Source organism: Eumetopias jubatus, unplaced genomic scaffold, assembly GCF_037043125.1.
Source record: "Eumetopias jubatus isolate StellerSeaLion01/CBP00866 unplaced genomic scaffold, mEumJub1_p1.0 scaffold_6, whole genome shotgun sequence".
NCBI lineage: Eukaryota > Metazoa > Chordata > Mammalia > Carnivora > Otariidae > Eumetopias > Eumetopias jubatus.
The window spans coordinates 25,467,235-25,492,529 of NW_028274812.1; positions in this window are offsets into that span (position 1 = coordinate 25,467,235).

Below are 25,295 nucleotides of genomic sequence, written 5' to 3' on the forward strand. Positions count from 1 at the left end.
ATACTTTACATTTTTGAAAATGTAAATTAAAACCATAAGAGATACTACTACATACCTACTAGAGTGGATATAATCAAAATAACACAATATCAAGTGTGGGCAAATGTATGAAAAAGCTAGAAGCCTCACACGTTGCTGGCAAAAAACAGTTTAGCAATTTCTGAATAAATTAAACATAAACCCATGCCATTTTAATCAGCAATTCCACTCCCAGATATATACCCAAGAGAAATGAAAACATATGTCCATGTAAATACTTGTGCATGAATGTTCATTGCAGCACTATTCATAATAGCCAAAAACTGGAAACAATCGAAATGCCCACCATCTGACGAATAGATAAAGAAAATGTGTTCTATCTATACAATGAATACTCTTCAGCAATAAAAATAAAGAATTTTGGGGGAACATTTACAATATGAATTATGTCTAAAAATTATGCTAATTGAAAGAATCCAGACACAAGAGACTACATATTGTATAATTCAACTTATGTGAAATTTCCCAGAAAAACCATAGGTGAATCTGTAGATAACACAAAGCAGCTTAGTGGTTACCTGGGGACTGAATGCAAGTATGTAGCAAAGAAAAATTTGGTATGGAGAAAATTTTCTTAAACTGGATTGTGGAGGATTTCTCAGCTTTATAAATTTACTAAATATCATTCAATTGTACACTTGTAATGGGTGTATTTTGTGGCATGTAAATTATACTTCAATAAAGTGGTCTTAAATAAAGCAGGTTGATTTTCCTTCCCTCCAAACCTCTCATTTTTCTTCCCCAGTTAGTATATCAATACTTTGTAGTGGGTGTAGGTGACGTACAGTCTACAGTAATCCCACACTGAAATTCACTGAAAGTATCTATGTTTCAGTAAGATCACTGTCAGCCACCTTTTGTGTTCTCATCTGCTGAAATGCCTGCTGACCCATAGGCCTTCAGTCACATGTTAACATTGCCATCTTTGGGGAGCAATATTTTTGTCTATAATTCTCTTACAGATTTTTCCAATGAACATTCCTCAATAAATCATATGAACACAAATTTTTGATTTAGATTCTGCTTTTAGGGAACCTCTCCTCCTAGTCCTGATGCCCCAGGCATTGTTCTGTATTTACTGACCCTATTCTGCTGTTAGGTGGGGTGCATTTGTAAATTTCCCCACAAAGAGTTCCAGATAGGACATGACTTTCTGCAATTTCTAACCTACTGTTATTGTACTATGTTGCTGTGGAATAATTGTCTATGATGCTTGCTGTCTTCCAAAGCTTCATACCAACCTTCACTCAAAGAATGGGACAAAGATTCACTCTATCCCCAATTCCCAGTATCCCATGAATGGAAATATGAGGAAGCAGTGCATTCTAATCTAAATATGGACAATCCTATCTCTAACTCTTGATTATTCTCCAGAAATCTCTTTTTTTTTTAAAGATTTTATTTATTTATTTGAGAGAGAGAGAATGAGAGATAGAGAGCACGAGAGGGAAGAGGGTCAGAGGGAGAAGCAGACTCCCTGCTGAACAGGGAGCCCGATGTGGGACTCAATCCCAGGACTCCAGGATCATGACCTGAGCCGAAGGCAGTCGCTTAACCAACTGAGCCACCCAGGCGCCCTCCAGAAATCTCTTTATATTGGCCTTAGGAGCCAAGTTTTCTTCACAAATCTTTGTCTTTATTTAATTTTTTTAAGATTTTATTTATTTATTTGACAGAGAGAGAGACAGCGAGAGAGGGAACACAAGCAGAGGGTGTGGGAGAGGGTGAAGCTGGCTTCCTGCGGAGCAGGGAGCCCGATGTGGGGCTCGATCCCAGGACCCTGGGATCATGACCTGAGCCAAAGGCAGATGCTTAACGACCGAGCCACCCAGGTGTCCCACAAATCTTTGTCTTCAAAAACCAAGTGTATAGCATCATTGTTCTTTGGTTTGGGAAGATTCTTTCTCTATTTGGACAGTAATAAGCCTGAACTGATGGGAATAGAGACAGTTTGTGACTACAAAGAAAGAATGGGATTAAAAAACACCTTGATTAATATCAAAATATTACCCTACTACATATGCTGTGATCATATTCATATATATTGTAGATAGTTTATTGTATGTAATTTATGGTATATAATACATTATAATTATCATTTTGAGTCTTATTCCAACCTCCATAAAGTCTAATAATTACAATTTGGTGATATATTGGAAGATCGTCCATCATACTTGGCAAGTTTTTAAATGAATACACATACTGATTGTTAATTTACTGAGTTGACAATATTCTGAATAGTGTTACATTTTTGTTTCCTAGGAAAATAAGTTCAATAAATTGTCATTATCATTCTCTTTCTTTTAGTACTGCTAAAGTACACTGAGACTACCATATAGAATAATTTATTGAGATAAGATAATGTAATAAAAACTGCAGAAATTCTGAAGGCAGATAAAATCTTGAGTCCCAATCCTGGCTCTTCTGCTTTTTGCCAATGACAAAACTTCTATTATGACTTCTTGAAGTGTTATTTATTAATGAGGAGGGGTTGTTTTGAAAATTAAGTATGATAAGTGCATAGGGAAGCCCAATATGAAACATAAAGCACTTCAAACATGTTAATATAACAGGATGAATTTAAAAGGATGCATTAAAAAGACGCATGAATGGGATGAATGAGGGCCAAATTTCAAGTTTGAAAGTGTGAGAGAGAACACAGAGAGCAAGAGAGACAGAAAGGAGAGAGACAAAGAGGATGGAAAGAGACATAAAAAGGAGACTAAGAGACAGAGAAAGAGTTTTATTCTCCTATCTTTATTTCAAAAGAGGAGAAAGGGGCAAAAAAGAAGGTGATGTCAAGAGAAAGGCAATCAGAAGCTTTTCCTTTTTCCCTCTTCTTTTAATTATTTCACATTCTCTGGATGAGCTGAGCTGTCAGAGAAATTGAGAGCACACAATGAACAAAATCAGAGGGACTAGAAGCCGAGCATGAAATAAAGGACCTGAGAGAGGTTGAATGTGTGATGGCTAATTTTATGTGTCAACTTGACTGGGCCATAGGGAGCTGAGACACTTGCCAAGATATTTCAAGCCTTCTGGGTATGTCCATAAGGAAGTCTGGGGATGAGATTAACATTCAAATTAAGACAGTGAGTAAAGCAGATTGCTCTCCCCAAGTCAGGTGGACCTCACCCAATCAGTTGAAGGCTTGAATAGCACAAAAAGCAGACTAAGAAAGAAGTTCTCTGGACTGACTGCTTGAGCCTGGGACATTGGCTTTCCTAGGACTTCCAGCTTTCCAACTGCAGATCCTGGGATTTTTCAGTCTCATAGTCAGATGAGCCAATTCCTTACAATAAATATATATATATATATATGTGTGTATATGTATGTATGTATATATATTCCGGTTCTCTGGAGAAACTTGACAAACACAGTAATACAGATAATGAAGAGTACAGGTGCTAACAGTTACACAGTAGGTATGTATGGAGGGCCACATGGTATAGCAGAGGGAATGGATGTGCTTGAGTTCCTGCCTCTGTTCTTTACCAACTGCTGGGAACACCTATTGCTAAGATGTGATCCTGGCAATAACACTTGGGAAGACTGGAGAAAAGAAGTCAGCTGAGGCCATGGACACATCAACTTACTCAGGCAGCTTCAATTTCCTTCTAGGCAAAACAGCAGCTGGCTGGGAGAACTGAAGATGATGTGTGTGAAGATGATGTGTGGGCCTAACACATATTAGGTACTAAATGAATCATGCCTCTAGTTATCTCAGTGTGCAAGAGAGAAAACCTCTACCACTCCAGCCAAGATAAACAAAATGAGATACTTTGGGAAAAAATTGTGATTTTAAGTTTTCGGATTCCATATCCATCTGTAGGCATAATCATTTTTCCACTTTTACTGTTGTTACTAAACTTTATATTTTTTTGTACTAAGAGCGCCTGCAAAGGCTGAGAATGAAGGGAGATGAGGCTGTCCAAAATAATGGGTAGCGGGGCGCCTGGGTGGCTCAGTTGGTTAAGCGACTGCCTTCGGCTCAGGTCACGATCCCGGAGTCCCGGGATCGAGTCCCACATCGGGCTCCCTGCTTGGCAGGGAGTCTGCTTTTCCCTCTGACCCTCTTCCCTCTCATGCTCTCTGTCTCTCATCCTCTCTCTCTCAAATAAATAAAATCTTTAAAAAAAAATAATAATGGGTAGCTTCTAGTACATGCAACAGAATCCTGCCAAGCAGTGTGAAATTCCTAAAATAATAATCTGCATTCCCACTACTGTGGAAATGGAAATATTTATTGTTGTCATTATCACCACTATTATCATTAATGCTATTTACTGAATCCCCTGCAGGACCAATTAATCCCTAAGGGGATGAGGTGGTGTGAGTTTCATGTCTGTATGGCTCTACTTGGAGGAGTCCTAAGCACTTTCAGCTTCAATCTCATCCAGGCTGACCTCATAGCCTCTCACCACCTGCCTGGCTGTCTTATCTTGCTTAGCTATGAAACCGTTGGCTTAGTTTCCCAAACTCAAAACCTCAGCCTCATTATGTACTCATCCATCTCTGTCTCTTCCCTGTCTTCTCAGATAGTCAATACCTGTTCTTGTCCATCACACCTGCTGAGTCTTCTAAATCCCTTCTCTCTGCTCCCTTTCAGCTGAGGCCATCTTATTGCAAGACCTGAATTAAGGAAAAGCCTTAATGGTCTTTCCACTGTCAACCTTTAAGGAAGAGATCTCAGGTTAAGGATTCTTGTCCCAAACAGTGCTGTTTTAAAAAAATTAGAAACTTGAAAGCCAGCCCATAATATGACTTTGGGATACTCAACTGACAAGAAACTCTGAATTTACCATATCCTCAATTACATTTTTTTCTTATAAGGGAACTAGTCAATCCTTCCACCATACCCCCTTTAACTTTGCATTTTTCTTTTTTTCAGCAGTCATTATATTCCACTTTAAGTAGTTATCCTGGTCATTTCTCTGTACACTCTAAAAGGCAATCATTATGTCTTACTCCTCCATGAGTCTGTTTGAACACCTAGAACCTTGTATAAACCATAACAATATCTATTATAAATAGCAATTGAAAATTTTTGCCTTAGACAAAAGTAGTATTTGTGAAAGAAATGGCAATGCAATAACTCTTGTGTCAAGAAAATACATAAATATACCACTAATCAAAGATCTGAGATTGAAGGCAGTCTTGGAAGACAGTCCCAGAAGATGAGCAGAGAAAATGCTTGCCAGAGTACTCCAGAGTACTAGTCTGACAGGGACGATATTTTCCTCAAACACATCATGAAACAGGGATAATTGTAATTATTATGAGAGATTCCACCTCTGTAGACAGTTTTCCAAAGGGGAAAGAGAAATTATCTCCTCCCCTTACAATCTGTTTCAGAAGTTTGGAGGGAAACTGGAGCAGATGCTGTGGGCATCCTGCCCATATATGGCAACCCTCACACTAGAGCTGGACTTGCAGCTACCAGCACCTGCATTTCTGTGCCGGAGGGCTTTCTCAAGCTGACAAAACTTGCTTTGCCCACCTGTGCAGCATTCTGGATATGTTTGTGTATTAACTTCCCCTGAAAGTAGACTTCAAGCAGTTAATGAAAAGAATTGGTGTATAAATACCCCAGCAACCTTATCCCTTTGGGAGACTAACTTTGAGATATATGCTCTGTGCTAGCTTTCAGGGTTTCCCTGGCAGGATTGAATTCTGGTGGACCACAGTGTAGGAACCTTGATAATGTACACTTCAGGGGCTGCTTTTCTCTGTTGTCTCACTTCCCCGTTTTCCTACCACTGCTTTCTTCTCTTCCCAGATAAATTACTTGTACATTACTCTGTATCTTAAGATCTATTTCTGAGACACACCAAACCAAGACTCTAACTGTCCTTTCCCCCAAAATAAGAACTGATGCATAAATCAGAAATAGTGAAAACTCCAGGATAAATTAATCATTGAGTTCAATTCAGCAATTATTGAGCATATACTATATCAGAAACTGCAAACATGAATAACACATAAACTCTGATCTGAAAGAGATCACTAATTTCAAAATAGAAATTTACTGGATTTTTTTTAAAGTACAGTGACCAATATATCTAGAAATAGATATCACATCCAAAAGAGAGGGCATTGAAACTTGCTCAGTGTGGGGGTGTGGAGTAATGGAAGGCTTACCAAAAGAAAAAAAACACTTGATCTAGTTTTCCTAGACAGATGTAGAAAGGGGAATATCAGACAAAAGGCATATTATGCACAGAACAACGTGTTACAGTCTCCCCCATCACAAGGATTTGGGAAGACCTCAGACAGTTTGGATGGAAGAGTGGTTAAGAGCATGACCACTGGGCACCTGGGTGGCTCAGATGCTTAAGCGTCTGCCTTCGGCTCAGGTCATGATCCCGGAGTCCTGGGATCGAGTCCCACATCAGGCTCCCTGCTCCTTGGGAGCCTTCTTCTCCCTCTGCCTCTCTCTCTCTCTCTCTCTCTCTGTGTCTCTCATGAATAAATAAAATCTTTAAAAAAAAAAAAAAAGAGCATGACCACTGAAACCAGACTGTTCAAGTCCTAGCTTTACTACTTATTGTTTGTGTGACCTTGGGCAAAACAATTAATCTATGACTCAATTTGTTCATCTATAAAATGAAGTTTCCTACCTCTCGTTTCTTTTTTTTTTGTCATTTAAAAAATTTAATGTAAGTAAAAGCTTTAAAGTAGTAACCAGCATGTAAGAAGTACTGAATGAATGATAATTGTGATCTAATATCATGGCTGGTTAACTCACCAGGAAAAGAATAAGAGATAAAGCTTACAAAAATGACAGGAGACAAACCATGCTGGTCTTATATTCCAAGGTCAGGAACTCTTTCTTCATCTTTGAGGCCAAGGGTGAGCAAACTATGTATGACTCACTCACCAAATCCAACCTACCAACAGTTTTTGTAATTAAAGTTGTATTGCAACATAGCTACAATCAATTTGTGTATTGTCTATGACTATTTTTATGCTACAAAGGGACAGTTGAGTTGTTGTAACATACTATATGGTCCACAAAGTCAATAATATGGTATTATCTGAGAATTATCCAGGAAGAATATGTTCCAAGACCCCCACTGGATGCCTAAAACTGTGAATAGTACTGAACCCTATATATACTATGCTTTTTCCTATCCATACATACCTATGATAAAGTTTAATATATAAATCAGGCACAGTAAGAGATTAGCAACAATAACCAAGAAGAAAAGAAAAATTATAACAATATACTGCAATAAAAGTTATATGAATGTGATCTCTCTCAAAATACCTTATTGTACTGTACTCACCCTTTTTCTTGTGATGATATAAGATGATAAAATGCTTACGAGATAAGATGAAGTGAAGTGAATGACATAGATGCTGTAACGTAGCATTAGGCTTCTACTGACTTTCTGGAGATCTGTTGGGAGAATCATTTGCTTTTGGACAGTGGTTGACCATGGGTAACTAAAACCACAGAAAGTGAAACAGAAGATAAGGGGAAGCTCCTGTATTTACTATCTGGCCTTTTACAAAACAAACAAACACAAAACGCAAAACTGCCACCTCCAGCTATAGATAAAAGGAAATGACACGCAGAGAAAGGGTAAGTAGTATAGAGCAAAAATCTGCACGCAGAGTTGGATGGCCATTCCACAGGTCAAGATTAAAGTTGATGAGGTTAATAAAGCTAAATTTCATAGTGTCAAAGAAGGAAGGGTTTGGTATATAGATGAAAGAGGCATATATTAGGAGTTGATAAAGAAAAGGTAGAATAAATGTTACAAACTTGCAGGCTACAGGGCATGTTTACCCTATAGATAAGTTTTATTTATTCCATGGTGTTCATACATTTTAAATTTGTTGTCAATATTTAAAATATAAATATATCACTAATAAAACCTGAATATCTGGCTTCTTTGGAAAAATTGGAAGATCTGGCAAAAGTGTACTTACAAACCTGAATGGCAGAACTTTTTTTAGCTCCAGAGCAGCTGACATATTTAGCAAATTTAGGCATTTGCTTTCTAGTTCATCACATCCTCCATTATGTTATCCTGTATTACTACTGGGTCAGCTTCATTCACACTATAAACGTGTGAGTCTGAGTCCTCTAAGATTTGAGAGTGCTATATCCTGCCACTTATGGGCACAGGGCATGCAGTATGGGAGAAGGAGCAGTTTTTTTCTCAAAACAGCTATAGCAGAAAGAGTGGCCTTGCAAGACAGGCAGATTTTGGTAAGAACAAAGGAGGGGAGAGTACTGAATGAAAAAGTTGAGGTATAAAGTCAATTTATTTATGAAAGAATAGAGGTTTACAATGGCAGAGAAGAAAAAAGTTCAGGAGCAATTGCATGGAAAGTCAAGGGGGAACAGGCCCACAGCAGGGTCGAGATAACCGAATTGTTAGATTGGTCGTCAGAAACATTGAACTTTGGTTGATGCATGAAGTTGACTAGAATGAAAGCCATAGAAGAAACTGATTGGCCTCGAAGTTCCCACCTTTCTTGTAAAGTTGCTGTAGTGTTAGAACCGTTGTGGGTAGATTTGGGATGGTGCTGTTAAAATTTGTCTTCAGGGCTCCTAGGTGGTGCAGTCAGTTAAGCATCCAACTCTTGGTTTCAGCTTTGGTCATTATCTCAGCGTTCTGAGATTGAGCCCCACATCGGGCTCATCAGGGAGTCTGGTTAAGTTTCTCTCTCCCTCTCCCTCTGCTCCTCCTCTCTCTCTCTAAAATAAAATAAATAAATCTTTTAAAAAATTTTGTCTTCAAAGATGCTGCCTACAAATCTCTCCAAGTTATTTAAAACTGCCCTCAGGTTAAGTCAGGGCCAAGGTGAGGTCTCTGTCAGGGAAGCCCTAAGGAGAAGTACTGAACTGATTCAGTTACACATGTCTGTTCTTGCTTCAAACTCTAAGATCATGTATTTCTAATATCTTTAGAAATGGAGGAGGAAAAAGTCAACTAAAACCACAAGTACCATAGAAGGAAGCCTCAGTCTCAGAACTCTTGTGTTTCTTAAAGAATAGACAATCCCTTCTTTTCACTGAGCACCTTGTGAACACTGAACACTTGATGGCCTTTGCATATGGGAAAGCATTGCCCCTAAGTACCTGGACATGCGGGTCACCTCACCCCACATCCTGGCCCTCCATGTACCTTCTTCTATTTTTCTTTTATTTTTTTCCTCCATTTTCTGTCCTTTTTCTCTTAGGAGTTACTTATCTATTTAAAAAAAAGAAATATAGGGTGGGAGGGATGGGGTGGCTGGGTGATAGACATTGGGGAGGGTATGTGCTATGGTGAGTGCTGTGAATTGTACAAGACTGATGAATCACAGATCTGTACTTCTGAAACAAAGAATGCAATATATGTTAAGGAAAAAAAAAAAAAGAAGAAGATAGCAGGAGGGGAAGAATGAAGGGGAGTAAGTCAGAGGGGGAGACGAACCATGAGAGACGATGGACTCTGAAAAACAAACTGAGGGTTCTAGAGGGGAGGGGGGTGGGGGGATGGGTTAGCCTGGTGACAGGTATTAAAGAGGGCACATTCTGTGTGGAGCACTGGGTGTTATGCACAAACAATGAATCATGGAACACTACATCAAAAACTAATGATGTAATGTATGGTGATTAACATAACAATAAAAAATTATTACAAAAAGAAATATAGTGAATGGCAAAATATTAAAACCCTTAGCCTTTTCAATATCTATTATTACCTTTTTCACTGTAACAGAAAGAAACATTTCCTTGGTCTCGTGTAATGTAATATTCCCTCCCTCATATTCTTCAGTGCTTGTCCTAGAAAATCCTATAAACTCTTCTTTTATTCCATTAGCTGTTAGGAATAGCCATGAGGGAATGTCACCTGTCAGCCACATCCACCCAGACACTGCAGTAGAGGAATCAACCTTAAAGAAGAAGAAAGGGCCAAGGTCTTGAACTACTTCCTAGACAATAGCTTAAACTACATGCTTGAGATGAAAAGATATTTTCACATCTACATTCTCATTAGAAGATGATTCTTTATTCAAAATGGAATATTTTACATTTCAAAGAGAAAAATGAAACTGCACGAGGTATAGATAACAGATTCCAACAGTGATGAAGTTTGGTAAATAAATTCACTTAAATTTCTTCTCCAAAGAATTATCAGTGGGGTAGGGAATAGAGAGAGAACAGGCAGTATTCCAAGAAATGGTTATAAATAGATAAGAAAAGTAAAACAATAGGAACCTACATTCAATTAAGTGAAAGATTATAAAATATTGCATATAGTGATCTTTCTCTTCTGTACTAAGATTCATTCTAGTCTCTGCCCTGGGAGAAAAGTCTACTTGGAAATAGATAAGTAAGACTTATGGAGGACTTTTCAGAAGTTAATGCACATGGCTCTCTTCAGTGTTTTATAAAGTTGATTTCCCACCAAGTTTTAAGAAAGGAGGAAGGAAAAGATGAGACAGGAAATATGAGTCCCTAATGATTTCTCTTTTGACCCACAAATACAAGTGGAGGACGAGAAAACACAAAGTACTGCTCCAAGTTAAATGATCCTAGCTCAAACTTCTGCTAGAATTAGAAGTTCTTTACTTAATGGGAAAAAAGGAAAACTGTGGGTTTATATTTAGTCTTCTTAAAGCCAAAAGAACCTAGGAATATGGACTTTGTTTATTTTTTTCTTCCCCCTTTTCTCTCTTTTTTTTCTAAAAAGATGACTGAGATCTATGATTTTTATTATAATATTATATATGTCCTCCTTATCCTCTTCTGGGCATAGAAAAAATACCCCACTGATAAAGGGTTGATCCAATTCTTCCTTTCTTTAGGAGTTTAAGGAAAGAAGTCTTCCTTATGATACAAAATTTGCTCTGTCTTATAAGTCAAATTAAAAATTGTGTTTTATGTGTGTTTTTGTCCCTTAAACATGAGGAATCCAAGAAATCAAAACAGCCACTTATTTTCTCCACTAGACGCAGAGGTGAAGATCCAATGGTATGTCACAATCTGTTGTGAGCTCTGTGGCAAGTAATTTGTTACTATTAATAGTTCAAAGTTTGCAAATGATTTACTTTTGTTTGTAAATTAGAACGAAGTCAAGGTTATCCTGAAATAATTCTTACTCAGCTGCATTCTGATATCCTTTTCTGAGTGGGAGGGAAGGGGGTACTTTATAACTAGGATGCCAGTGAGTGAATGTCACCCACTGTTTGTTTTCAGAGGTAAAAACGTTAAAACCACTTCATTAGACTGAGGGCAGACCGCAAAATAAGCTATAGATATTGAAAGCAAGGTGCCATCTGAAAGTTAGACTAGAAAATCAATGCAGGATGGTTGTGATCAGAGACAGGCAAAGCCATTAAGAATAAGGTGTGTGGGGCCATGCACTGGAGAAATTCCAGGCATCTCTCTTGGGATGAGTGCATCAGGCCCAAAGCCAGTAAATATTTGAAAGTCTCAATGTTCCTGGGTCTGAATGCCATACTCAGAAAGCTGAGTCTTGTTTGGTTTTATATGTTTTTTTTTTCTTTATTCAAAGAGTGTGAGTATCCAAGAACTTGACATTTATATTTTATTATAAATTTAAAAACTAGCATTCTGGTCTTAACAACAAAATGAAATGTAATGACACTGTTTTATTCCAGATCCTGTGCTAGGCACTAAGTTTACAGAGAAAGAGTCCTTAAGAAAGAATCTTCTTCTTAAGGAATTTCCCTTGTGAAATTAATTAATGTGAGTTTGTTCCTGAAAGTTTAATATACTTCCTCTATGTGCTCAGAAAATCATATTTATGAGCCTACACTGTCGAGGAACAGACTGGATCGTGGTGATTTCAGCAAGTGAAATAGCATCTTATGAAGCCTCATGAGGACCAAACACTGATCTCAACTGAAGAAAAATCCCACATCATAATTCTCTTTGTGTATATATATATATATATATACATATATATATATATATATAAATATATATATATAAAGTTTTAGTCATCATGGAAAGTCCTTGTCACGGAGCTAAAACTCAGACAATCCAAGTCCACTACTTATTAGCTTTGATGAGGGTAAATAAGCTAACATTTTTGAGATTTAGTTTTCTTACCTACAAAATAAGGCTAATCATTCTTCCTTTACTCCACACAGATGTCATGAGGATGGCACAGGAAGTCAGAAGCAGGAAACCACTCTCTCTTCACAACAACGGTGTGCCAGGCATGGTGTTAAGCAGTTTCCCCATGTCCTCTCCATTACCTTTCACAGCAAACCTCACTTTAGGTATCATTCCCTTAAAAGTTGACTCTGTCTCGGCCCGCAGGGTCCATGATCTCCCTCACCCTGCCCGTATAACACCTGAGGCAAGTCTGCAAAACCACTTTGAACATTGCAAGCGATTCGATTCTACCATTACCACCCAAGTCTGTGTTCTAAGAATGAAGATGTCCCCTAACTCGCTTACTCTGTTTCTTTGCTCATGGCAGTTTTTCTACTGGGAAGGTTGTTTTCTTTTTTACCTGTGACTAATTCTTACCCGTTACTCAAAGTTGACTATACTTCTCTAAGCAACAGTGATCTTTCCTTCCTATAAAATCTGATATATCTATACTATTTCACTGTTTCATGCATTTAATATGTAGTATTTTAGCATTATTTCACATGTGTCTCAGTTCCCCAGCTAGAATGTAATTCCCTTTGCGTAGAAGAATGCCTTGGAACTTGTCAAGCGCCATAGCATTTTGGGACCATGCCATTAAAAACATAGGTTTTCAAATACATTCGATATCAATATATTAAAACAAAGTATAAGACAAAGACTGAAAAAGTAGTAACTAAAATAGGTAGTCTAATCTTTTTTTTTAGAGAGAGCGAGTGAGTGAGAGTGGGTGGAGGGGCAGAAGGAGAGGGAGAGGGGAAATCTTAAACGGGTTCCACGCCTAGCATAGAGCCCAATGTGGGGCTCAGTCTCACTGAGATCATGACCTGAGCCGAAATCAACAGTCAGATGCTTAACTGACTGAGCCACCCAGGTGCTCCAGGTTGATCTATTTTTAAAAGCAATTTAAACATTCAACCTGTCTTTGTTCCAAGAAAAGACACATCCTTTTTTACAATCTTTTTCTCATGTTTAAAATGATGTAATATGAAGAAGAGAAAAAACTATGTCATTGCCTGAAAGGAACCACAGTTATTATTTTTGTTTATCTCCCTACTTTTTTCTATTATGGCTATATTTATAAAACTTGAATTTAAAAAATAAGCTTGAATGATAAGAAATTTTATTTTGTCATATTTTTTACTTAAAATCTATAGATAATATATTCCATATTATTATATAGCTTCTCATTGCATCATGTTAATATGAAAATACACCATGCATTTATTAGTTTCATGTTTATTAATTTGTTTCACATTTATTTTTGTCAGTTTATTGATTGAGCTCTTTCCCTGGTTCTCCATTTCCCATCACCACAGCAACAATTGCCTGATTATTATATACCCTTCAGAGATAGTCTGTGGATATAGAAGATAACTATAGAAGTCTGTGTATCCATTTAAAAAAAAAAACAGAAAACAAAACAGTAATGGAGTCATACCTTATCTGCTGTTCCTTACCTTGCCTTTTCATTCAATAATGTATTTGTGATATTGTTCCATATCAGTACATGTAGATTTGTTCACATTCTTCTAAATGGCTGCATAGTATTCCATTGTATGGAGAGAGCATGATTTATGTAATCAATCCCTTATCTACTAAATGGAATATTTCTTGGACTTACATGATTGGCTACATATCTATACTTTCTTTATTCCAAATAATTCCTCATATCATCCTTTCTATCAAGCCTCACTCCCTTTTCCCCCCAGGGGTTTCTTCTGGAGCCCTTCATTCCTGGATTTCTGTCTGAAATGATTGCTCTCTATGCCATGTACCAAGCTGCCACACTGGTACTTTCTCCTGAAGTTAACTCTTTTATAGATACTATAATTTGCTCTTCCTTAGTTAATGCCTTCATTTTGCTGTAGCACATTCTCCAATAGCTACCTAAGAAAGTACATTTGGATCATTAAAGGTCTAAGGTATTTATTTTGCCTTCATATTTATTTTGGTTGAATATAGAATTCCATACAGAAAATAGCTTTCACCCAATTTTTCAAGGTTTGGATGGAACTTCCGCGACTTCTAGCATCCAGAGTAATTATTGGGAAGGTCAGGGCCCTTCAGAAACTAGTATATTGATCCCTTCTTCCTCTTGGTTAAGTCTGTAAATATACTTTTACTATTTTCTATTTTCCAAAGTTGTGTTGCAATTATTTTCCAATGACATCCCATATTCTGTTTTCTTTGATAGAGTTCATTCATTATTCCCAGTGGAACCCGGGGGGAAAGGAGACCATAAATACATGTGTCAACGCACCATTTCTGGCCCTAAAGCCCTGCATTTAACTACTGTGCTTCTTTTCTTTTTTTTAATTTAGTTTAATTTTATTATGTTATGTTAGTCACCATACAGTACATCATTAGTTTTTGACGTAGTGTTCCATGATTCATTGTTTTTGTATATTGTGCTTCTATTGACTACTTAAGAGGTTTATAGTTTTTCAGTTTTATAAACACTTGAACATCTTCATGGCTAAGTAGAAATCGTTAGTATTTCTTAGGTTATACTAAATTTCAAATTCTCAGATAAAAGTGTTTACCAATTTTCTAATGCATTTGATAAACATTGCCAAGTATATTCATTTCCCTTTGCTGCATAACAGCTTACTACAAACTAAGCAGCTATCCCTGTTTCCAGGAGTCAGGAGTCTGAATATGGCTTAACTGGGTCACCTGCTCAGGACCCCACAAGGCTGCAATTCAGGTGGTGCTCAGGGCATCATTCCCATCTGCGGGTCAGGATCCTCTTCCAAACTGACATGACTGGCAGAATTCATTTCCTTACAGCTATTGAACTCATGGTAACTTATTTCTCCAAAGCCAAGAGGAAATGGGATATCTGATCTCAGGGAAGGCCTAAGCCTTCTTTTAAACTAATTAGGGACCTTGATTCCATCTTGGAAATCTCTTCACCTTGGCCATATAATGTAAAAGAGTCATGAAAATGACAGCTACCATATTCATAGGTCTACCCCATGCTGAAGAAAGGGAGATTATACAGGACATGAATACCTGTCAGGAAAAGCAGAGAAGAAGGGGATGGACCTTGTGGGCCATCTCAGAATTTTGCCTATCACACCAAGTTACCCTAAGAAAAAGCTATGTATTACTATATTTCAGCCTCAAAATCATTTTAATTAACTACATAAAAATTCAGACAAGCACAAGAACTATTTACTCCCAGTACATTTATTCTGATTTTTCTGCCTTTCTATGTATGTTTTCACTACCTATGCAGCAAAATTTTGACAAACCTCTATCCATTACTTTCCTTCTGTTTGCCATGACTTTTCAATGACCCTATTTAATTCTTAAATAAGATCCTATCCATTTTTCAAAGATTAAAGGAAAACACAGTGGAATTGTGCCTAGATTATTACCAAAAATGTAATTAGACATTAATATGTTTCCAGGAATTCCATTAGTCAATGAATATTGGGAAATAATAAGAAAGTAAACCAAAGTCCTTGGTTTTGAGGTGCATCTAGCCCATGATGAACAGTGAGTGGCAAATATAACAAGTATTTCAATTAAAATAAAAAATTCCTGGGGAAAAAAAACTCTTTATTTATTTATTATTTATTTATTTATTTATTTATTTTGGAGGGGGGCAGAGGGAGAGAGAGAATCCCAAGCAGAGTCCACACTCAGCCCAGAGACTGACGTGGGGCTCCATCTCACAACCTTGAAATCATGACCTGAGCTGAAATCAAGATCTGACACTTAACTGACTGAGCCACCCAGGCACCCTGAGAAAAAAACTTTTGAAACATGAAACCAGTAGAAGCTCACAAAGAAAAAAAAATGATGAATTTCACTACATAAAAAGTAAGCCCCTCAGTTTTAAAAATAAAAATATATCAGTGAAAACAGTTGGAAAGATCATATGTAAAAAATATATATGCATAATATATATAGATATAAAAGTACACACACTTAACAAATAAATAAGTAAAAACATAAACGCATGAATCAGAAAAATTGTAAAGGATTTGCATCCAAAATCTAAGGAAAAATACAAATAATAAATACTTAAGAAGCTATTCTACTTCATTGGTAATTAAAGAAATACAAAGACAGTATTTTCATTTTTCAAAATAGACAATTTTACAAAATATTATCACCAAGTTCTGGCTAGGGTGTGACAAACTAGTCTATACTATATATCATGTGGAAGAATAAATTGAGCCACCTTTTTTAAAAGGAATTTGTTAATATTAAGCAGAATGAAATATCTTCATACTTTGATTCTGTAATTCCACAAATGAAAAAAAAATGGAAGGAACTGAAGATTCAACAAGAAAGGAATTTTTAACTAAATGAAATACTATAGTCAATATTTTTAAAAAGTCATGTCTTTAAAACTATTTTAATGATATGGGAAAACAAATACACTGACATGTTAAATTGAAGAAGTCCACAACAAAATTGATCCCTTCTAGGTAAACAATGTAGATAGAAAAAAAAATTGAAAATAAGTTCATTAAAAATTTTAGCCATAATTATCTCAAATGCAGTTATGTTATTTTTATTGTCTTATTGCAAACATTCTATGTTAACAAAAAATTCTTAAAACAGTAAAACAGTCCATAAAGTTACAAAGATGATAAACAGATTAGAAAAAGTCAATGTCTTTCACATCTACAGGTAGAAGATCTGGTCAGAATTAAAGCCCTGAGGCTTCAAGCACATTATTGGAAAGCAGCAAGTGAGAGTGAAATCCACTTCCTGTTTGAAGACAGGGGACTGAGGGCAGCAGAGGGGGCTTGACCTATTGTGCCATGTTGATCAGAGAACTGCCAACAATGTAGACTACGTGGATGAAATTCAAAAGCTGGAGAAACCAGCCCACCTGGAGAGGCACTTGTTGGCACAGTCTGATTAATTCTAGCAAAAGATAGATCCCATTGTCTTCACCATATCGGTCAAACCCTCTTCTTAACAATTGTTCTAGTTTGCAGACATGTGGATTAAAAACAATATACACAATTATTCATTTTTGACTTCTTAAATAAAAAATGAAAAAGGTGAAATAAACTGGAATAGGCTATCTACAGAAAAAGTCTGAGATCATTTATATGAACCTTCATTTTCCCCAAAATTTTTATAAGAATTATGTCAACAGAATTTTCCAAAATTTCTTTGAATTTTGAGGGTTAACATTTATATTTAAGAATATGAGGAGTTATGATGAAGTTGCCAACAATTTGTTCTGCATCTTCATAAATTAACTAAAGGAAGAGAAAATAAGCTTAAGTCACAGTTAAGAGAGAGATTTTTCTTCTTCTTTTGGAGGGGTGGAACATAAATAAAAAAGCTCATGACTAAATTATCGCAAGCAATTGCTTACAAGTTTATTGTCTTCCCATTCTCAGAGCTCTTCAAAGTAGTACATTCAACCGTCTGACTTGCATCATTTAAGCTTGCACCTGAAGCCTGAAGTGTCTGTCTAGAAACAGAGGAATAGATAGAATGGCCTGTTCCTCTCCCTTAAAATTCCTATGTTAATAGACTGCAGCACATTGTGTAAGAGAGAGATTAAATAACAGGCTGTATTTTAGTCTTGAAAAACAGTTAATAAATATTGCATTAGAGAGATGCCAGATACATATTGGGCCGTTTGCCTTTAATTTCATGGCACATCTCTATAAACAGTCAACCGCGGTGGATGGACCATACCTGGAGGAGAACATTGAGAGAATAGATGTGAGGCTTGCGGGTGGGCCTTGCAATTGGTAAAGCATTAGTGAATGGGATCTCTTTCCGAGAGGAGAAATGCAATTTTGTCAGCAGAAAGAGGGAACTGTTTTCCTTTTTTATGAAGCAGAATTCCATTCTAATTCTCTGAGCCTTTTACTATAACTGCTGCAGCATGTGTTTTAAATTACATTGTTGCATGTGTTCCCCATAAAATTAGCCATCCTGATCCATTGTTCCACAGCCCTCCCTTTCATCACATTTTAGAGGCCTGTGTTCCATATTAGCAAATAACCCTTAGGGAAAATTATGCATTTTCCGTACACCAGCTTTGTTACATATTTGATAACACTTATTGTATATTTAAGGATACGGGTCGATATATAAAATTTTTTAAATAATAAAACAAGTGGCCAATTATTTCCTCGTGGCAAACAAACTAGGAAGTCAAAATGAATATATCTAGCATCAATATCAAAACAGAATTAACAGCTCCACTTTTAACCCATATGTTCGTGAATATATAACTCCATCAATATGTTAACTAGGGTGAAGGCACATTGCCAAGTTTAGAACCCACTCAAATTCCTTGGGTTCTGAGTTTAAAATGAAATTTGAAACTTTCCAGGTTCAAGGTCCTTTTTGGTGCTGTAAAAATGTGACTTCCTGGTTGAAAAAAACTAAAATTTTTTGGACACCAGCTTGCTCACACAAAACAATATGATAAGTGTGAATGAATCAGTAACATATGGTTACATTTTCTTTTTAAAAATCTATGATTTTTTAAAACATTCTAAATGGAAAATTCATGGTAAAAACATGCATTGGATTTAGCCAACTCTAAATCATTTTAAAAATATTTTTAAGGCATTTTTCTCTCAATGGATATAGGGCAGAATTTCCAGCCCATAATGTGAGTGTAACTCCACTCTTTTCCCCAGCCCTCCCCCAAGACCCTCAAATTAATGCACAAGAGAAAACAAAGTGCTGCTAAGTTCTCCTGTCTCCTGCTCTTTTTCTCTCCTACTTCCTTGAGTGTGTCCTGAAAACCTTTATGTATCATTTCTGCAAAAGCACAGATGTTTTTAAATTAAATTGTGCTTCAAACTGCTCTAAATGTAAAGCTCTGGGGAATAGCAGCAAGGGCTATACATTAATGATGAAAAGGAATACATTTGTTTGTAATTCAGAATAGACATCCCAGAGATGAAAAGTGTTTCCTTGTCCTCAACCTACAATCCATCAATCCATTCATCAAAATTAACTACTACACGGGTATTCTCTCAAAAGGACTACTGAATACCCAAGAGTGGTAAATAAAAATACAAGGAAATAATTGAATATTGTAAAGTCTCAAACTCAATATGTTGGTGCATGTGTGTGTGAAATACTATTTTCTATATTTTACTTCCTTTAAAATGCTTTCTGTCATCAAGTACCTAGAATTACACTTTGACACTAGGAAAGTTTCTAGGCTATAGTCAATCCTATATGCAAGCTCACTTAATTGTATGCCTAAATTGTTTCTGAAAACAAGATTATATTATCCCTGTGAGCTTACATGTTCATTTCTCCGAATACTGCATATTTTCTGAATTTGGTCAGGGCACTTTGCCAACTGTACATTTTGAGAGTTGTACTGACTTAGACCTACTCAGCTCAAACATTGCAGAGGTCTGAGCTAGGTTTAGACTACCTATCAGAATTTATTACTTAATGGATTTCTAATTTCAGAGTACTAAAAACAATATTTTGTTTCTTCTGAACATTAGTTACCCTAGTATAGATGTGGCAGGCCACTTATTTATTTTAGTTTTCATTCAAATAATACATATAACCATATAGGCATTGGATACAGAATATTAACTACCATAGTGTGTAATATCCACCTAGATTATTTATAGAGAGAAAAAAACAAGGAAATTATTTAATAAACCAAGAAGACCGTAAGTTCTTATATTTTATGTGATAGTACAAATTCAGCAATACTGCATTACATTTATCTATATAAAACCTAGCTCTAAAGCTACAGATAGTAACAATTCCCTAAACTGTAGCAGATTAATCCGTGAAGGTTGTCTCCCAAATCTCTAATTATAATTAATGAATCTAATTACTGTGATGACTTGAGTATTTTGCTTTTGTCTCATAATAAACTCTGTTTTCTGCTTCCCATGAAAAGAACATCACCCTACCATTTTCAAGAATGGTGAAAATTTCCTAAAAAAATGGAAATTCAACTGTAATAATGTTGAGTGTAGTTACTGAACACTTAACAAAGTTTCTTGGGTATCTGTAAAGGATCAGATACCTTCCTACCCTCAGGAGGTTTTCAACAGCTACATAAATTTTATGCCATACATGTTGAGAAATATCATTATGCTATGACTATGATATTCTCTTTCAAGTTTCCAAAAATTAGCCAGTTTTCAACTTTGTCTTCTTTAGGTTTTATTTACTTTTAACATCATATTATATGGAAGACATATTTTAACATCCTCCTCCTAAATAAAATTTTATTTAAGTAAAAAAGGAAACAGCATAAAGCAACAGCCCTCTGTTATAATTACTTGCTAAGTCCTATGTAGATTTTTAAAAGCTGGAAGAAGTGATATCTTCATAGATGGATTTGGGAAATTTGATTTCTATTGATCGATTCTTAATCAAGAATAAAGTATCACTCAAACCAAAAATGAGAAGTACATCTTCAGAATGCCTTACTACATTACCAATCAAGTTAAGAATGACTCTTATGTTTTACCCTGGCAAGTTTGGGTTCCATGTAATTGTGAATAATCCAAATGACTGAAATAATAAAACATTTACAAATGATGAGTATTTCTAATTAACAGGTTATATTAACAAACATACATATGCCTAGATTCATGAATCAACAAATAAAAACAACTTTAGTGTCACTTCCTATGTTTAATGACTTTTTTTTCTCTATTCAGCATCCTCCCACTCAGGAAGGTACAGTAATAAAGTACCTGCTGAAAGTGGTGTTGCATTTTTTTCTTTTTTTCAAAGTGAAGAAACAGGCCTGGTTGAGATATGTACCTACAGAGTGTAATACCGGCCATTCAGCTTACTCATTTAAATTATTCATATTATTGAACACAGAAACCTAAGGATTGGAGATAGAGGTCAGAAATAGTTAAAGGAAGAGAAAACCTTCTAAAAATGTGTGGGAGATGGAAATATTGTAAAGAACATCCCTGGATCTAGATGCGAAGAATTCAAGAGTCTTTAATTTGAAAGAAGCCTCCATTACACATGTAGTTGTCTCACTATTATCAAATTTCTGTCAGATCACTATGAGCTCCAGTTTACACCGTTTTGATGATTGGGAATCCACTGCTTCACGAGGGCAGCTGAATTCATTTTTTAAAGAACTTTAGCTATTTTAAACCTGTTACTTCCTCTGCCTCACCAAAAATTCTACTTCTGGATCTGAGTTCTTTCCTCTAAAGTAAAACAGAAATCCACTCTATACCTCCCCTCATGTATATAAAAATAATCATCATGTCTATTGTTTTGACTTCTTCACTTCTACAAGGGAAATGTCCTGATTCATACAAATATTCCTCAGAGGGCTTGGCCTTCAACCCATTCAGTCATCTTGATGGCAATTTTGTCATTATCCTCTGGGAGGAAATACTCCTCCTGTGATTTAGCAAGAGTGAATTCAATAAAGGACAAATGTACAAATATGTCCACTGATGTGTGTATGTTCACTTAATTTGGTAATTTAGGATTATGAATGAACAACAAATGTCCATTGGGTGAGGAAGCATGCAAGTGTGATCTTGACCAAATGTCCTCAATGAAATCTGTTTATATCACTAGAGGACTTGGCATAGTAGCTGAAGATAATTTCAGGTATCCAAGAACAGAGATTACCCTCATCCTTGAAACGCATGAATTTAAGGGTATGGAAGATACACTGATACTGGAAGCAAATCTATAGAGTGATTACACTGGTGCCAAACATGGAGTTTTGTGCTGCTCTGGACCTTCACCCTTCCCACACATATATGTGCACAAATCCAAAAGGAAAATCTTACTATTAATGACTTCTATATCAATATTACCTTTCCTGACAAGCTTTCCAAAAAATTAGACTCACCATTCTAAAAGAATAGTCTCACCAGCAGAGAAGAAGAAGTCTGTAACACTAAGACTTTCTTTCCCTCACCTGAGGTGTGGCACACTACAAGATAACCAGAAGAGAAGAATCAATGAGCTTCACAAAAATCCAATATTTCTCTACTGAAAGTTGAAAAGAAACAGAAGTCAGGTTGCATGGTTTTGTTTGTTTGTGTGTTTGACTTTGGAAACCACAGGTCCATGAGGTGGGGCAATGGGGAATAGGCAGCTATGGCCAATTTGTTGACATTTTTGGCCAAATACAAGACTCTAGATGGCAGCATGTCACTGACTGGGGTAAAGAGCTAGTTGTTCAAAGGTGACTCTTGTTGAGCACCAAAATAGGTAGAGATGGTTGGGCATTCACAATTGTAAATAGAGAGCTTAGCACTGCTTACCTAACTAGAACAGCCAGTGACCATGGCTGCAGCAAACATTCACAGCTGCACTCCCCAGGCCCACAGTGAGCACACTGAGAGTCTTCAAAAGGCAACAGAATCCCAGACATTTGAGTGAGTAGGAAAATGTCAGGGTTAAGAGTTGACTGCAACATTTGGAGAATGTCTTTTGGGGAAAAAAAAAAATTCCATGCTTGGTACCTAGACACCATCTCCCATTCTCCTAGATGTGCATACATGCAAAATACATGTAAAACAACAAAATATTACCTCTGCACTTCACAGCACAAAGTTCCTTGACCTCATTGGGCAGCTGAAGAGGTGTATTTACTAAAACATAACAAGCAGAAGGAGACAGGATTTTGGCCCAGGGACAGAGGGTGAACACATCTATTAGCTCAAAGACTTTGGAAACATTGACAAACATTAAAAGGAAATACTTGATTGGTGTAGGTTCTCAACTAGATGATGTGTTAAATTAATACTAGTAGAAAAAATACTACAAACCCTTTAAAAATCTCCCACTGCTCCCAATCCTTTCTTTCTTTTTTTTTTTTTTAGCCCCCTATCTCATGTTCTACTTATCTTTTACAATCAATTCACATTATAAATTCATTTGGTTTGGGTCTACAAAAATTCCAAGATAGATTTTATATGAATTATGTTCTGGACATGTCTTTTCTCTCCTTTGGATGGAATTAATGTCATGAACCTAAATTCAGGTCTTGAAGTTGATTCCTATTAAATTTTATCTTGTTAGTTTTGGTCCATTATTTGAGCCTATTGAAATGAGCTTTCATCTTGGTTCTCTCATCCATTATATTATCTCTCATTCCCATCACTGTATAAATTGGTTGATAAGTAGTATCTTTTATCCTTGAGGTCCAAACGGGCCAATAACAAATAGAAAGTGTTCCTTAAGAAGTGATTCTTTTCAGTCTATTGACTTTTGAGTGCAATCCATTTGCCTATTTCAGGTTTAATGAATGTACAGATTATGGACTGAGGTTTTGTCTAAAGACTAATATATATAGCTTTTGGAACAAAGCATCATTAACCATGATTTGTAGAACGGTCATCAATCAAACTATTCTTCCTATTTACTTACATTTTTATTAATGCACTTAACTTTTATTATTTTTTTTCATGTATTTTCATTTTTCTACGAGACATTCTCTGAAATGTTTAATAGTTCAATTCATGGAAAGGAAGGGAAAAGAGAATTAAATTCATGATTATTCCATATGATTCAGGAACTTTGTATGACATATGCTTGACATCCTTCATCCCCACAATCCCATGCATAATGTCTTACTCTCATAGTTTTTATAGGTGAGGAAACTGAGCTTCTAAAACAATTATGTGCATTGGCTAAAAGCACCAGAGTGGAAAGCGGTGAATCCATAACCCAGAACCAGGATGATCTGCTTTGAAAGCTTGCCTGGCTTGCTTTCTATGGAGGGTGCGCTCATCTGACTTCACAAGTATCCTTCAATGATGTGTTTCAAGATACTATGCAAAAAGCGCCCGGGATACAAGTACAAACAAAACAAAACAAAAAAACCAGCAGAAGTAAGGATAGTAAGGATAAGACTTACTAATAATTCAAGATAAGGATATCTTGAATACAAGATGAATGGGATTGGCAACAAGAAAGATACAAACACTGTGGTTGGGAAAGAAAGAGAAGGAAAGCTACCTTTAGTTGAGAAAGTTGTGTTTGTCTCATGCCACTTCTTTCATCTGGACTTGCATCCCTGATTGCATGGATCATTCTAGCTTCTCCCCACCTCCTTACACTACTGTGGACAACTGCCTGGCACAGGAAAACAGAGCATGCTTTGGAATCAAGCACACCTGGACCTGATCCTTGGGCATGTCACTTTACATTTCTAAGCCCTTAGTTCCTTTTTCAGGAAAATTGTCACATTAACACCTAAACACAAGATTGTAATAACAAATTAAATCACATCATACATGTCATGTTGGCCCACAGCACGTATTCAGAAAATGGTTTTCCATTGTCTTGCTGTGTCTCAAACTATTTTTTCCTGAACACTATTTTATGTGTTATGTGTAAGTCCTGTTTTTTGGTGTTATGTGTCATTCCTCTGCTAAGAACCATTAAAGACTCCATTTCCCTTCCTCGTCATTCTGTGCCAGATTGATAAAATCCTCCCTAATCCACTCTTTCCTACCTATGGGCTTTATATCCACAACTGGGTATGAATCAGACCAAGGGCGCTACTGACTTATGAATATGCCCCATCCTCAGCCCAGTCTCAGGGCCTTTGGCCATTTTTACTCGCCCTCTTCCCCTACTTGTTCTTCACACAAATTTTACTCATCACCTAAGATTCAGCTCTGGTCCCACCATAGTTACAGTTAATATCTCCCACTTTTACTGACTTATTCTTCCTCCTGTGAACTCTTACAGTGATTAGTGTTCATAGAAAAGAATTTAGCACTTCATTTTCAGCCCTTCTCCCAGACTCCAGTCTTTCTTCCCTTCAGACCCACACAGCTGGCCTTTCTAACTTAATCCTATCCTAATTTCCAGGCCAATCAGGATATGAGACCTATAGGCCTACAAATATCATGTAGGCTCAAACCATGATATTCTTCATGCAAGTTGGTCCAACATAAACCCTTTGGGTCCAGGCCCCCAGTCCAGCACAGCCTTTTAGGTTTCTACACTGCTCTCTGAGTCTGTTCAATAATATCCCCAAGGTTCATCCTTGACGTCGGTGTGTTTTCAATTTATCTGCTCCCATTGTTCTCTAATGTTGGCGGATGTCTACCTTGTCCCTCAGATAATCTCAGCATTCAAAACCTGCTTGGAAACTACCTACCTCATGCCTATACTTCTCCCTTCC